The sequence below is a fragment of the Carcharhinus amblyrhynchos genome, chromosome 11 (genome assembly GCF_965287045.1).
Source record: "Carcharhinus amblyrhynchos chromosome 11, sCarAmb.v2.hapA, whole genome shotgun sequence".
NCBI classification, from domain to species: domain Eukaryota; kingdom Metazoa; phylum Chordata; class Chondrichthyes; order Carcharhiniformes; family Carcharhinidae; genus Carcharhinus; species Carcharhinus amblyrhynchos.
The window spans coordinates 7,462,914-7,478,719 of NC_137334.1; the positions used below are offsets into that span (position 1 = coordinate 7,462,914).

At 40.5% G+C, this 15,806-nt stretch overlaps 1 protein-coding gene across 2 annotated transcripts in view; it reads left to right on the plus strand.

Annotated features, from left to right (window-relative positions):
* LOC145349902 (islet cell autoantigen 1-like) overlaps window positions 1–15,806 on the plus strand; it is an 87,958-nt gene that overhangs the window by 34,822 nt on the left and 37,330 nt on the right. The gene's annotated exons all lie outside the window — the stretch shown is intronic.

Genomic DNA, 15,806 nt, shown 5'->3' on the forward strand with positions numbered 1-15,806 from the left:
GGGAGATTCCCAAAGGAAGAGGGGTTTGACTTGACCCTGATTTGTCAAAGCTTTTAGGTATACACTTAAGTTTTATTAGTTTTGCAGTTTACTGCCTTGGGAGCGTGTTCTCTTCCGAGGGTAGTGGAAAGCTGGAACTCTCTTCCATCCAGAAAAGCATTGAGATTAGATAAAGTGGAAATTTCAAAACTGGATTGATAAATTCTTTTAGACAAGGATGTGAAGGGATATGGAAATAAGCCAGGTGGATGGAATTAAGATAAAATTGAATGGTGAAGCAGATTGGAGGGGCTGAATAGCCTATTGTCATTACTATGTTTCTATCTAGCTTTGTCAGGTACTATTCTCTATGGGCCCATTGAGTGCATTGCACCATCAAAAGACCTGATCCAGAGACATACACAATGTGGGATCAAACACTTGTGTTCTGGCAACACAATCTTGTTCCAACAGCAGATGTGTGGACCCACAATAACAAGGGCCTGACTTCCAATTCTGAAAATCAGTACTTTGGAACACTTACCTGTGAGAAAATCTGGTAATTCCTTCCGACAGTACTACTTTAACCTAAATACACCTCAGATATGTTCCAAACTGAGCTTAATGTACAGTTGGTGATATCAGCCACTCCGACCTTCACCCCAGCTCTTCTAATGTATTCCTTATGGCTACCATTGTTTTTACCTTTTTGGTGTTAATACTCAATCCAAATTCTAAGTTTCTGATATTACTTGATCTAAAATATTTTGTAGAGCCTCTTCTGATTCTGCTGAAAGAACTCTCAACAGTGACATCCAGAAAATAAAATGTCAGCGTTTTGGTCATTTAATCAGAGCTGAAAAACTACAGAGATCTCTTCCAGGGGCAAGGTGGAGAGCAGCAGAAAGAGGGCTCAACCTGTGTGTAGTTGGAAAATGGATGCCACAAAACAGTTGCTGACAAGCTCCAGTGGATGTGTGAGCATGACAGCAAACCTGCTGACCTGAGTAGCTACAAGAAGTCAGAAATATGGGGAGAAATAAATATTGGTAGTCTATCTTCCGAGGCAACACTACTGCAAGTTAATGGGGTTGAGTGTCTTTTGACACTATTCTATCAGCCAGGGATTTATTTTCTAGCGAACCAAGTCTATTTGCAGAATCTGTATGAAAAGATAATTCCTTAGCTACAGCAAAAAGATTATGTATCCAAAACCTCTCCGGATTAAAGCAAGGTAATATCTCCAGTAATGTGCAGTGACTGGAGGATTGTTACAAACAGGTTAAGTATTCAGTATTAATCCCAGTCAAGTATGTTCTGGGGAAATTACCCAATCATCTCATTCTGAACAATGGTGTCACAATTTGTAGCTGTAATTGGAGGGTTTGCATTAAGACGATTACATGGGAGGTGGGTTGTGCCAAAGAGCACTTTCCCAATTGTATATATGTACTAATTAGCTCAGCGATCTCAATGACACATGCTCATTCTCAAAGATAAAATACATTTTCCGTCATTTATTTAGAGGATAGGAATTTAAGAGGCATTATTTCTTACTCTGGAAACTAGCATTGCAATGTAGGTCCTTGAGGATATTTACATACTAGGGATACAAAGAGCTTGTGGCATTTTTGATGTTACCTGGAATGATCATACTCGATTACCGCTAACATTTGAGATCACTGCTTAATCAACTGGTAATGGTAAGGTAAAGGGAAAACTACATCTGTGATAATGCTTTAGTTCGAAATATACTTTAAATTACACTCACTATATAGAATCCCTACAGTACAAAAGGAGGCCATTTGGCCCATCAGATCTGCACTGACCACAATCCTACCCAGGGCCTATTCCTGTAACCCCACATATTTACCATGCTAATCCCCCGACACTAATTAATTTATCACGGCCAATGAACCTAACCCGCACATCTTTGGACTGTGAGAGGAAACACACAGATACAGTGAGAGGAAACTCACACAGTCACCCAAAGCTGAAATTGAACCCGAATCTCTGGCACTGTGAGGCAGCAGTGCTAACCACTGTGCCACCGTACTCCCAACATATTATACATTTAAATTTGTGTTTTCATCCCACCATCTTTTAATCGATTATAAGAAGCCACTTTTCTTCACCATGGCTTCATTCATTGGCAGTTGAGATTGAACCATGATTTAGTAAGGAGGGGCTACTGCCACAACACTGAACAGATATTGTTTTTTCCAGTTAGTTCCCTGTGACACAAGAAGAGTTGCCCAACTCTCCTTAAATCTTCTCCCTCTCTAACTTCACCTTCAAATCCATCCGTTAGCCTTAACCTTCTGTCACCCTGCTAATCTCCTCCTCTAGACTCAGCATCTGTGAGGACTTGGTGATGTATTTCAAGTTAAAGACAGTGTATAGCTAGAAATTGTTGTCTGGCATGAGAATCCTCCTTAATACAAGACTATTTCAGAAGGAATGATCGTCCATAATTGCAGGATGCCTTCAGTTCAGAAATTCAGTACCTTTATTTCCCAGATAGACACTGTGGGGTGTACCTTAAACTAAAAGTGTGACCTCCCCAGCTCCAGGTATTGTATCTAAGCCTTGAATGAGCAGCTTGATCTGTATGAAACAAGAATGGGGTATCAGTGGTTGTAGGCTTGTATAACTCTAGGATACAGTACTAGTGGTTACTGGTCTGTCTCTGTATAACACTGGGGTACAGTACTGGTGTGTACAGATCTGTCTCTGTATAACACTGAGGTACTGTACTGGTCTGTCTCTGTATAACACTGGATACAGTACCTTTGGATATGGGTCTGTCACTGTATAACACTGGGGTACAATACTGATGTGAATTGGTACATCCCAGTATAACACTGGGGTACAGTACTGATGGTACAGTGTGTATAACATTGGGTATAGTACTGGTGGGTACAGGACTCTGTATAACATTGGGGTACAGTACTGGTGGATACAGGTCTGTCTCTGTACAATATTGGAGTACAGTACTGTTAGGTACAGGTCTGTCTCTGTACAACACTGCGGTACAGTACTGGTGGATATAGGTCTGTCTCTGTACAATACTGGGGTAAAGTACTGATAGGTATAAGTCTGTCACTCTATATCACTGGGGTACATATTGGTGGACAGAGGTGTGTGACTGTTTAACATTGTTGTACAGAACTGGAGTATTGAATAGTTGTTTAGCTGATTTAGAAAGCAGACTACAAGATGAATGAATTAAGGATATTTTCACTAATGGGCAGATATTATTGATCCCCCACTGGCTGATTCACAGGTGAGTGGGGGCCTAATATTCCCCAGGTGGTCTTCCCACCACCCTCCTGCCTTTCACTGACTGTCTGCAATTTTATGCGTGGCTGGTGAGATCTAGAACATCCCAATTGAGGTACTTTAGTGATTAATTATTAGTTACTTCAGGGCCGCTTAAGATCATAAAACGTAGGAGCAGATGTAGGCCATTTACTGCAACTGTTTAGCCTTAATTTTAAGGTTGGTGGGAGGAGCTTGGAAGCAGGCGGGGGACGCTACAGTCTGCTGTGGCACCCTTTCCACATTGAGTGCTCCTGCCCCTACCCCGGTCAACGTCCGCCACCTCAGATGCTCCCCACCTAATTCTCCCACCTCTCCATCAAGAATTCTACTTTCCCAGTTGTCCCTCCCCAATCATGCAACCCTTTCTGCAGTTACCTGGTTCTGGACTCGAGTCCGGGATTTAGTATCGGGGACTTTTTGTAGTTTCAGTCCCAGTCCTGGTTGCTGCAGCCACTGGCATTGCTGGGACTACAGAGCAGCTGCTCTTTATGCTGCAGACTTCCTCCTCTTTGAGAGACAACATCCGCAACCAGTTAATACCCTTGGGAGTGTTAAATAGCTGCTGGGATTGGTGGGGGTGTGTTTGCTGCCTATTCTTTGGATGATGGAGGGAAAGGCTGCAGTCCAAAAAATCCTACACAAGTATTGACTTAAGTGATATTTCCCATGAAGTAGCAAAATACTTAATATGATAGTCAGAACGTTAAGATTAGTTTAAAATAATTTAGCATTTGAACTCAGTTAATATTAATCTTATTTAATCTTTTCTGACTATCAGAAAAATATTGGTGCAATGTTGACTGCAATTGAAGTGTGTTCCTAGTTTCTAAATGGCTCTGCAAGTTGGCAACAACTGGGAGGTAGAAGTGTTGAAGCAATGTAAATAAATGTGCTTTATAAATATTAATAGAATTTGGAAAACATAATGTCTTAACTTCTCCTTTACAAGTACTGCAATTCAGTGCTTCAAATGCTTTTCTGTGGTTTACGTTGGCAGCGCTACACTTTTTAAGAAATTGCCTCTTTAAGTACTATACTGTTTATTACTGGGATTTGCCATATAGCTTGGCATGAATAAACCATTTGTTTTGCAGCAGAATGTGTAAATGTGTCTATCGAAGATGAGTTGAATCCTTGCCTGGAGAAAGCTGCTAGTGCTTAGTGCCTTGACTTGAAGCAGTTACCTCTGCTGCAGCAAGCGCAAACTGCCAAGAATAGATCCATTCCTTCTCAGCACGGCTGGGCGCACTGTTTACTTGTCAGTCTGAATCAGCTTGAAAAGCTATTCTCTATGGGCTCCCTACTTAGAGAGAAGAGGGGGCAGTCAAAGATTTGTTTTATTCATGTTGGCTGTGTCAGCTTCTGTAATCACACATTCTGTTTACAGACTTCACAACTACTAATATGTCCTCAAGGCAAAAGAAAGTCAGCTTGCAGAGGAGCAGTTCAAACCTTGACTGTTGTAGTCTTGCCAATTTTCTAATGGTGTGATCACAAGTGATAATCAATTGATGCCAGTTGACTATTGCTAGCTTGAGACTATATGTCAGGCTTGAAGAAAGAAATTAAAGTTGTACAAGTTGAGGCCTTTTGAGTTCTCTTGGAGCAACCAATGAGAATTTTCAGCTTTGACAATGGGTCACCTGGACTCAAATTGTCAACTCTTTTTCCTTGCAAATGCTTCCAGACCTGCTGAGATTTTCCAGCACTTTCTCTTGGGGTAATGAGAATTGAGCCTTGCAAGTCTAGCAAGGGTTTGTGACCATGACAGAGCGTCTATCAAAAGCAACTTGCATTTATATTACTTCTTTAAAAACATAAGAAATAAAGTTTATTTATTAGTGTCATTAGACTGCTTACATTAACAGTACAATTAAGTTAGTGAAAATCCCCTGGTCGCCACACTCTGGCACCTGTTCATGTGCATTGAGGGAGAATTTAGCATAGCCAATGCGCCTAACCAACATTTTGGACTGTGGGAAGCACCCAGAGGAAACCCACACAGACAAGACGAGAATGTGCAAATTCCACACAGATAATGACCCAAGCTGGGAGTTGAACCCAAGCCCCTGGTGTTGTGAGGCAGCAGTGCTAACCATTGTGCTACTGTGCTGCCTGCAGTAGGAACAGTAAAAGGCCACTCAGCCCCTTGAACCTGTTCTGCCATTCAATAAGATCATGGCTGTTCTGATGTGCTCTTAACTCCACTTTCCCGTCTGCCTTCCATGATTTGACTCCCTTGTTGATCAAAATCTATCTAACTCGGCCTTGAACGTCTTCAATGAATTAGCCTCCACTGCTGTTTGAGGAAGAGAATTCCAAAGACTAATGACCCTCTGAGAAAAGAAATATCTTCTCATCTCTATCTAAATATCAGGTCCCTTATTTTGAAACCAGTCCTCTTAGTTCTAGGTTTTTCCACAACAGGAAACATGCTTTCAGCATTTGCCCTGTCAAGCTCCCCTCAGAATCTAATTTGTTTAAATAAGATTACAGTTCATTCTTCTAAACTCCAGTGAGTGTAGGTCCAATCTGTTCAAGCCTTCCTCATAAGTTAACTCCTTCATCCAGGAATTCACCTAGTGTACCTTCTTTGAACTGCCTCCAATGCAACATAGTCTGTTTACGGCCCCTTGTTTTGATTTTTCTCATGTGTGCAAGCATCTCTTTTTCGACCCAATAAACCCTTTCATGGTCTTAAAGACCTCCATCAGGTCTCCTCTCAGTATTCCCTTTAATAGAAAAAAGAGACCCAGCCTGTTCATTCATTCCTAATAAGTATAACCTCTCTGTTCCAATAGCATCCTTGTAAATCTTCTTTGTATCTTCTCCTGGCGCCTATATCCTTTTTGAAGTACGGAGATTGGGACTGTTTAAAAAAAAAGAAAGACTTTATATAGTGTTTTTCACAGACCCCAAATGTCTCAAAATGTTTTACAATTCAATCGAGTATTTTTGAAGACTGGTCTCTGTTGTAATGCAGAAAAGATGACAGCCAATTTGCACCAAGCCAACTCCTACAAAGAGCAGCCTGATAATGACCAAATACATGTTAAAATAATACTGCTGGGGGAGGGGGTGGCTACCCACTGAATCATGCCTGATATGGACAAACATGTTATCAGACCAGGTAAAGGTCAGTGTTCTACCTATTATTTAGCTCCCTAGTTAGATTTAGGAAAGGCCTTTTCTTACTGAAGAGTAAAAACAGAAAACATTCCTCAGGAGGATGTGAGATTACGAGTATTATGCCAATTGCTCGGTTGTTGAAGAGACTGATTGTTGAAGTAAAAAGATCCTTGTTCTAGAGTCTAGTTGAGTAGACTTTGAGAACTGTCTGCAGGAATGTCTCAGTCCCTGTGGGGTTTGGCACTATCTCAGTGTATAGTGACTACAAACTGTGGTCTGAATTATCCATGCTTTAGCACAAAACCCAGTCAGAGTTTTGAAGTCTAGTGGAGCAGCTTTAATAGTTTACAGAACTCTCATTGAGTTGCAAAAGCAGTAGCACATGAAATGCTTTCACTTGCTGAGAGCCGTCCTGAATTGCCCAATTGTTCCAGCCTAGATTAAATGATTCTGCAGTATGTCAGTTATAAATTGCAGTTCAGGAATCTTTGGATGTGTACCACAGTAACTGGCAAGGTCTAGTAATGTGGGAGAGAGATCGGTTAGGGTGAAGAAATGTGTAATTGGTTTCTCTGGCTAACAGGACAAATAGAGTAAGAGGTCTCACAACACCAGGTTACAGTCCAACCAGTTTATTTGATAGTAAACCCACAGGCTTTCGGGGTTTGCCCCTTCGTCAGGTGAGTGGAGAGCTCTGGTCTCAAACAGAGCATATAAAAGGCACACACAGTTTACAGAATACTGGTTAGAATGTGAGTTTTTACAGCTAACCTGCTATTCAAGTCTTAAAGATGCAGACAGTGTGAGTGGAGATCACATTAGGCATAGGCTAAACAGATGTGTATTGTCTACAGATGGGATCCTGATTGAGGGATAAATATTGATCCAAATCCTGTCAGGAGACAATACACATCTCTTTAACCTATGCCTAATACTATCTCCACTCACATTGTCTGCATCTTTAAGACTTGAATAGCAGGTTAGCTGTAAAAACTCACATTCTAATCAACATTCTGTAAACTGTGTGTGCCTTTTATATGCTCTGTTTGAGACCCAAACTCTCCACTCACCTGATGAAGGGGCAAACCCCGAAAGCTTGTGGGTTTACTATCAAATAAACTGGTTGGACTGTAACCTGGTGTTGTGAGACTTTTTACTGTGTTTACCCAAGTCCAACGCTGGCATCTCCACAACAGGACAGATAGACACAGCAAAGCACATATTCAGCAAAAAACTCCTTGTAAGTACCCTCTTGCAATCAGTGTACTCCAATATGCCTTTTTAATGGCTTTCTAAACACATTCTTTTAAATGTTTTGGTAGCCTCTGAATAAAACCCATGTGTTGTATGCATGGGAGTTTTTTTTAAAAAGAACACTATATCATTTATTGTTTTTGTAAGAAATGGAATTATATTTAGTTTCATAGTTGCAGTGCACCAACACAACTGTTAATCTTTTATCACCTGCACCGCTATGGTTCTACGCTCCCGACAGCAGGAAAATAAATGGGAAACTAGTAGGGCAACAGCAGTACCATAGTGATTTATCTCTGAGATTAGTGGGATATTGATTCATGCCAATTCTCAAAGTGTGACCGTTGTTCAGCCATTAGAACTCTCACTCTGGAGTCAGAATTAAAGTCTTGGGTTCAAGTTGCACTCCAGAGACCTGAGCATCTCAGCTGGCACTCAGCACTGTGCTGTCCTGTGGGTCTAAAATATATGAGGTAAATGTGAGTTTTCTTTCTATGTCTGTAGTCCTTTTTATGCAGAGTTTCCAGTCTGAGTACTGTTAGAGGCCAAATTAATCATTAAGCTAAGAGTTGATCATCCCCAAGTCACACTGTTAACTTTTAGTAGTCAACTTTAGAGCAGTGAGTTGGAAGTTTGCCACCTGCCATCTTGGCCACAGAGAAATCAGAGTAGCAGTTCGTGAAGTTAAAAAATTAGAGGGAATTTTAAAATCTGACTTCTTTCTTTGTTGCTAATCCAATGAATGGAGTAAGGATGGAACTTGCTTTTCAAGGGCAATAGGGGATGGACAATAAAGGCTGGCCTTGCCTGCGTCGCTCACTAAGAATAAACAAAAGCAGAATATTGTGGCTGGTGGATGTTTGAAATAAAAACTATGCGGGAAATGTTCAGCAGCATCTGTGGAGAGTGAAGAGTTTATATTTCAGGTTGGTCAGTTTTCGCCAGAACTTTAGTCATTTTTCCACCATGTAAATTAAGGTCATGCTTTTGAAACCTGTGGATGTGGCTCTGAAGTCTGCTTGCAGGCATTCTTTATGATAATCATTTCTTTTTCTTTAAACAAAAGACAATCATTAACAGACTGTGTCAGTATGTTTAAGCACGTGGCTGAAATTTGTATGGCAGATGTCTTTAAGGTGATTTTGCTCAAGGGAAGAAGACACTCTGTTTTAATTAGCTTTTGGATACAGTACATCTCTTTGAAGTAACATTTCACATCATAGACTTTAAAAATAATTTATTGGAGCCTTTGAAAGTGTACAGTTGCTTTGTCCAGATTTTACAATTCAGTTGAGTGAATAAATGCAAATCTGATCCAGCATTAAGAATCTCCTTTAATTTAGCTGATATTAGTCAGGGCTGTACAATTAACCTCAACATGTTATATAAGATCATAAGGAATATGAACAGGAGTAGACCATATGGTCCCTCGGGTTTGCTCCGCTATTCAATAAGATCAGGCTGACCCGATCTTCACATGATCTCCAATTTCCTGTCTGTTTCCATAACCTTTGACTCCCCTATAGTTCAGAAAAAACCTCAGCCTAGAATCTATACAATGGCCTAGCCTCCATACTATCTTGGGTAGAGAATCCTAAAGATTCACAACCCTCTAAGAGTAGAAATTCCCTTTCATCTCCATCTTAAATGGGCGAGTCCTTATTCTGAAACTGTGCCTTCTCGTTTACAGTTCCTTTCAAGAGAAGAACTATCTTCTTAATATCTACCCTGCTGAGCTCTCTCAGTATCTTATGTTTCAATATGATCATGTCTCATTTCTCAAAACTCCACTGGGTATAGGGTGGCACAGTGGCACTGTGGTTAGCACTGCTGCCTCACAGCACCGGGGACCTGGGTTTGATTCCGGGCTTGGGTCACTGTCTGTGCAGAGTTTGCACGTTCTCCCCGTGTCTGTGTGGGTTTCATCCGGGTGCTCCAGTTTCCTCCCACGTGCCGATTAAGTGAATTGGCCATGCTAAATTCTCACTCAGTGTATCCAAATAGACGCTGGAATGTGGCGACTAGGAGATTTTCACAATAACTTCATTGCAGTGTTAATGTAAGCCTATTTGTGACACTAATAAATAAACTTAAAAAACTTAAACAACCTGTTCAATCTTTCCTCGTAAAGCAATTCCTTTATCCCGGGAATCAATCTAGTTAATCTTCATTGAACTGCCACCAATGCAAGTATATCCTTCCTCAAATAAGACCAAAACTGTGCAAAGTACTCCAAGTATGGTCTCAGTGATATCCTGTATAGTTGAATCAGGATTTCCTTATTTTAATACTCTATCCCCTTGCAATAAAGACCAACATTCCATTTAACTTGCTTGCTGTACTTGCATGCTAACTTTGTATTTCATGTAGGAGGACACCCAGATTCCTTTGTGCTGCAGCGTTCTGTAATATTTTGCTCTTCCATTCGTCCTATCAAAGTACCGTAGATAATCTCATAAATTCCATCTTCCAAATGTTTGCATGCTCATTTTATCTATATCCCTTTGCAGGATCTTTGTCCTACTCACAACGTACGTTCCAACTTACGAATCTTTGTATCACCAGCAAATGTGGCTGCAATACACTTTGATCCTTCAACAAAGTTGCTAATAAAAATTATAAATAGTAGAGGCCGCAACACTAAATCCCTGTGGTACACCTCCGGTTATAGTTTGCCAATCTGAAAATGACCATTTTTTTCCCAATTCTGGTTCCTTGGTTATTTAGCCAACCCTCTTTCCATGCTAATGTCATCCCGCCATTTATCTGGTGTAATAACTTTTTATATAGCAGCTTATTGAATATCATTTGGAAATCCAAATACACTGGGGTGAATTCTAGCCCCCACCACCCCCAACATAAGGGCAGGAAAGGAGATGCCTTTCACCCTTATGACTCTTAGGGCCCATAAATGGCCAATAAATGAGTACTTGAGGACCAAATTCTGCCTCTACTGTCATGTTTATAGGTTTCTTTGGTGTCTCAATTGTGAGGTCTTGAGTCTTGTGAACACTCTTTAACTATGTACAGAGCCCAGTTAGTTTCATGCATGGTGCTTCTGCCATGTAGGTTGGTCCTTTCTAATTGCTCTGAGTCTGTTACCATGTGACTCTATACATCATTCCATGGGTAGTGTGTTTCTCCAGTTGATGTTAACCCTTGCTCTGCTGAGCACCTTTACATTACAATGTCATGCAGGCACATACAACATCATACAACAACTCTCTTTCTTCTCAACACAAAGTTTAACTCTCTTCCAGTGGAGTATTACAATATAATCTTTATTTGCTATCCCTTTTTCCCACCTCAAGTTTCTGACTTTATAACTTCAGACAATCTTGGCAGTTCTTCCACACTTTGGTCTGTCATATTTGAAAGAAGGGTAGTTTCTGGGAATTGGTTATATCCATTTGATTTGCTTTTTGTGCTCCTTTGAATTGTATTTCACTTTATTAACAACCCATCTGCTTTCTTCGCACACTGTGGGTTTGTCTAGCTCCTTCCAAAGGCAATTTCCTGAAGGTTCATTGTTAGGACGTAAATTTTCTTTTTCTGTATCTGCCACATTCCTGCGTGATATTGAACTTTCATTTGCACTGGCTCACAATTTCAGCCTGACATTTGTGTGTTGTTTCTTTTTCAGTAACTTAGTGGTCCTCTGTATATCAGAGTCATATTCAGCATGATTTGGACAGACTGAGTGTGTGGACATCTGCATGGCAGATGCAGTATAATGTGGATAAATGTGAGGTTATCCACTTTGCTAGTAGTAATGGGAAGATAGATTATTACTTGAATGGGTATAAATTGAGAGGTTGATACTCAACAAGACCTTGGAGTCCTTGTGCATCAGTCGCTTAAAGTAAGTGTACAGGAACAGCAGGCAGAAAAGAAGGCAAATGGTATGTTGGCATTCATTGTGAGAGGATTTGAGTATAGGGCTAGGGATGTTTTGCTGCAATTATACAGGGCATTGATGATGTCACACCTGGAGTATTGTGTGCAATTTTGGTGTTCCTATCTGAGGAAGGATGCCCTTGCTATAGAGGGAGTACTGCGAAGATTTATCAGGCTGATTCTTGGGATAGTGGGTCTGTCATATGAGGGGAGACTAACTTGGTTAAGATTATATTCACTGGAGTTTAGAGAGTGAGAGAGGACCTCATTGAAACTTATAAAATTCTAATAGGATTAGAAAGGATAGATTTAGAAAGAATGTTCCCAATGGTGGGGAGTCCAGAACTATGGGTCATAGTTTGAGGATAAGGGATAAGGTGTGGAGAGAACTGAGGTGTGGAGAAATTTCTTCACCCAGAGGGTGGTGAATGTGCAGAATTCGCTGCCACAATGTAGTTGAGGCTAAAACATTGTCTGGTTTCAAGAAGAAATTAGATAAAGCTCTTGGGCCTAAAGGGATCAAGGGATATGTAAGAAGTGGGGATCAGGATACTGAAATCAATGATCAGCCATGGTCAAGATGAATGACGGAGCAGGCTCAAAGTGCTGATTGGTCTACTCCTGTTTCTAGTTTCTATGTCATCCTGTGCTTTTTCTTCAAATTCCTTGCACTTCTGTGTTGGACTTACATTTTCTGATCTTATGTCTATCTTTTCTCCCTTTGTCTGCAGCAGAGCTTTGTCCTGTCCTTCATTTTGGTTTTACTGTTGGCAGGTCTGTCTCTGACAAAATCTTAACTTGTTTCAATTCTATAACTGCTACTTCTGGATTCATTCTCTGCTCTTAGAAAGGTCTACCATTATTCCATTCAGCTGCTTTTTCAGCTCTTCAGTCTTTCTCTTTAGCTTTCAGCTTCCTCCTGGAATTTAGTACACTACTGAGTCTTTTACCAACTGGTTGTTCAGTTTGGTCAGAGTGATGTTAAATCCATTTTGCTTCTCTTCATAATTTTCCAGAAGAACAAGCTTAGTCCAACGGGATTTTTGTAATGTGAAGATTCTTCAACAAGTTTTCCTTTTCTTTGTGAAGCCATCTTGCTTCATCTTGGGTTTTTCTATAATTCAGCAGTCTCCTCAAGTTTCTTCTGCTGGTCTTCCAAACTGCTGTTTAAGATCGGTTCCATGCCTTCATGCTGCTCAATGGTTACACATTCCTTTTGCATTGGATCTTGAAGGACAATAATTTGTTCTTTGAACAGTTTGTTTTATTATTGACCTCTTGCCAACTCACTCTGAGTTTCAGTGCATTGTGTTGTTGTCATGCAGCCCACTTACTAGCCTAGGTTGGTCATCATTGGTCCATACTCTCCACAACTTGGAGTATAAAGTATCTGTCAAAGCCGTTTAGTATCTCACCAAATGTTGTTGAATACTGAGTTGGCTATGAAGAACTTCATCCACAAATAAACCAAAGATAGATTAAAAAAATCAATTTGTTTTTCTTCTGTTACCTTATTTAATCCTTTAATTTGCTTGTAAATTAGAAATGGTCTTTTCCAAGACACACTGGTTTAGTTTAGCCTTTTTCTTATCCAAACTATGTCTTACTCTTCTGATTTTCTATCCATGAGCTGTTTTTTTTTCCAGTGGTTGCAGCTTTAAATGCCTTTGCCCATTTAAGACTGTTGGTTCTGTCTTTGTGACTTTCTCATACTGTTTCAGGTTCAATGCAATTCTCACAATCTTGGGCCTTTTTTCAAACTTTTAGATGTTCAAGACAGTCGTCTCTGCAGAAGTTCTTTTTCTCCATCAAGAAGACTGGGGACTCAACTGAAAAGGGATTCCTTTTCCAAACTCTGTAGGCTTTTCCCCCTTTTTTAAAGAAAAATTCGGAACATCAGTTTTTTTTCCCACTTCTTTTGACTGAAATGTGTTCCTTTCTCTTAAACTTTGCAAGTTTCTCTCTAATTTATTAAAATTCAAAGAACAAAGAACAAAAACAGCCTGGGAAGCAGGCCCTTCGGCCCAACGAGCCCATGCCGCCATTTTAAGATTACCAGTTGCCCCCCCACCCATGACCCTTATCTATTGTTTTATGGCAATCCACATTGAGGGAAACTAATTTAGGGACAATTTATTACTTCCAGTCAGCCTAATAGCACATCTTTGGACTATCTGTCTCCTCTTCTCCACCCCTGCCCATATTGGTTTAAACCTGCCGAAACACTCCAGCTAACCTCCCAGCTAAAATATGTGTACCCTTTGTGGAGTATGGCAATCATGTGTTATGGTGCTGCTGTGGACTCCTACTGTAGCTTTCTCTCACCTTTTTCAATCATGCCCCTATCTACGTCAACGGGAAGAAAGTAGAAAGGATCGAGAGCTTCAAGTTTTTAGGTGTCTAGATCACCAACAACCTGTCCTGGTCCCCCCATGCTGAAACTATAGTTAAGAAAGCCCGTCAACATCTCTACTTTCTCGGAAGACTTAAGGAAATTTGGCATGTCAGTTACGACTTTCACCAACTTTTACAGATGCACCGTAGAAAGCATTCTTTCTGGTTGTGTCATAGCTTGGTATGGCTCCTGCTCTGCCCAAGACTGCAAGGAACTACAAAAGTCATGAATGTAGCCCAATCTACCATGCAAACCAGTCTCCCATCCGTTGACTGTATCTACACTTCCTGCTGCCTTGGCAAAGCAGCCGGCCTGGACATTCTTTCTTCCACCTTCTTCCATCAGGAAAAAGATACAAAAGTCTGAGGTCACGTACCAAGCGACTCAAGAACAGCTTCTTTCCTGCTGCCATCAGACTTTTGAATGGACTTGCTTTGCTTAAGTTGATCTTTCTCTACACTCTAGCTGTGACTCTAACACTACATTCTGCACTCTCTTATTTCCTTTTCTATGAATGGTATGCTTTGTCTGTATAGCATGCAAAAAACAGTACTTTTCACTATGTTAATACATGTGACAATAATAAATCAAATCAAATCAAAGTCTTCCTTGGGATAGTCACCTATTTAAAACGTAAGTACAGCTTCTGTGTTTTGGTAATTTACTCAGCTGTATCTGACCAGTTTCCTTAACTCTGTGTCACTCAGTGTTTCAACATTGTTACTCACTCATTACTCAAGACCAGTCACTTGGGGTCTTGTAAGGGACCTCCACTCACTTTGATGGTTTCTTCAACATTTAAGTCTGAACCTAAACTTCCTCAACTGCTCCTTCAGTTTTTATTATCGGCTGCATGTCTCTGGTCAGGCTTCAGTTCTTTTTAATTTTTCATATGTTGGAGATTCTATTTTGAGTTCATTAATTTAGGAAGCGTGGTTAATAAGTTTGCAAATATCACCAAGATTGGTGGCATAGTGGAAGCGAAGAAGGTTATCTAGGATTGCAACGGGATCTTGATCAGTTGGGCCAGTGGACTTGATGAATGTCAGATAAAATTTAATTTAGATAAATGTGACGTGATACATTTTGGTAGATTGAACCAGGATTTACTCAGTTAATGGTAGGGTGTTGAGGAGAGTTATAGAACAAAGAGATCTAGCTCCTTGAAAGTGGAGTTACAGGTGGATAGAGTGGTGAAGGCGGCATTCGGCATGCTTGGTTTCATTGGTCAGAACATTGAATACAGGAGTTGGGACATCGTACAAGGCATTGGTAAGGCCACACTCAGAATACTATGTACAGTCCTGGTTACCCTATTATGGAAAGGATATTATTAAACTAGAAAGAGTGCAGAAAAGATTACTAAGGTGCTATCGGGACTTGTTGTTTTGAGTTATAAGGAGAGGCTGGATAGACTGGGACTTATTTTCCCTGGAGCGTAAAAGGCTGAGGTGTGATCTTATAGAGGTCTATAAAATAATGAGGGACATAGATCAGCTGGACAGTCAATATCTTTTCCCAAAGGTAGGAGAGTCTAAAATTAAAGGGCATAGGTTAAAGTGAGAGGGGAGAGATACAAAAGGGTGCAGAGGGGAGAAATACAAAAAGGTGCAGGGGGCAATTTTTTCACCTACTGGAGGATACATTTCTCACTATCTATCCTGTCCTCTCCATCAAAGTCAGTCAGCACCATGCTGACTTCCAATCTGACTGCCTCACATTGATAATACACCAGGAGCAGTCTTAATGAGTAAATAGTTGGACTTTTGCCCCTCTTGAACAGAAGGCCCACCCTTGAAAGCTATTGGCCAAATTGATTTTCAACTAG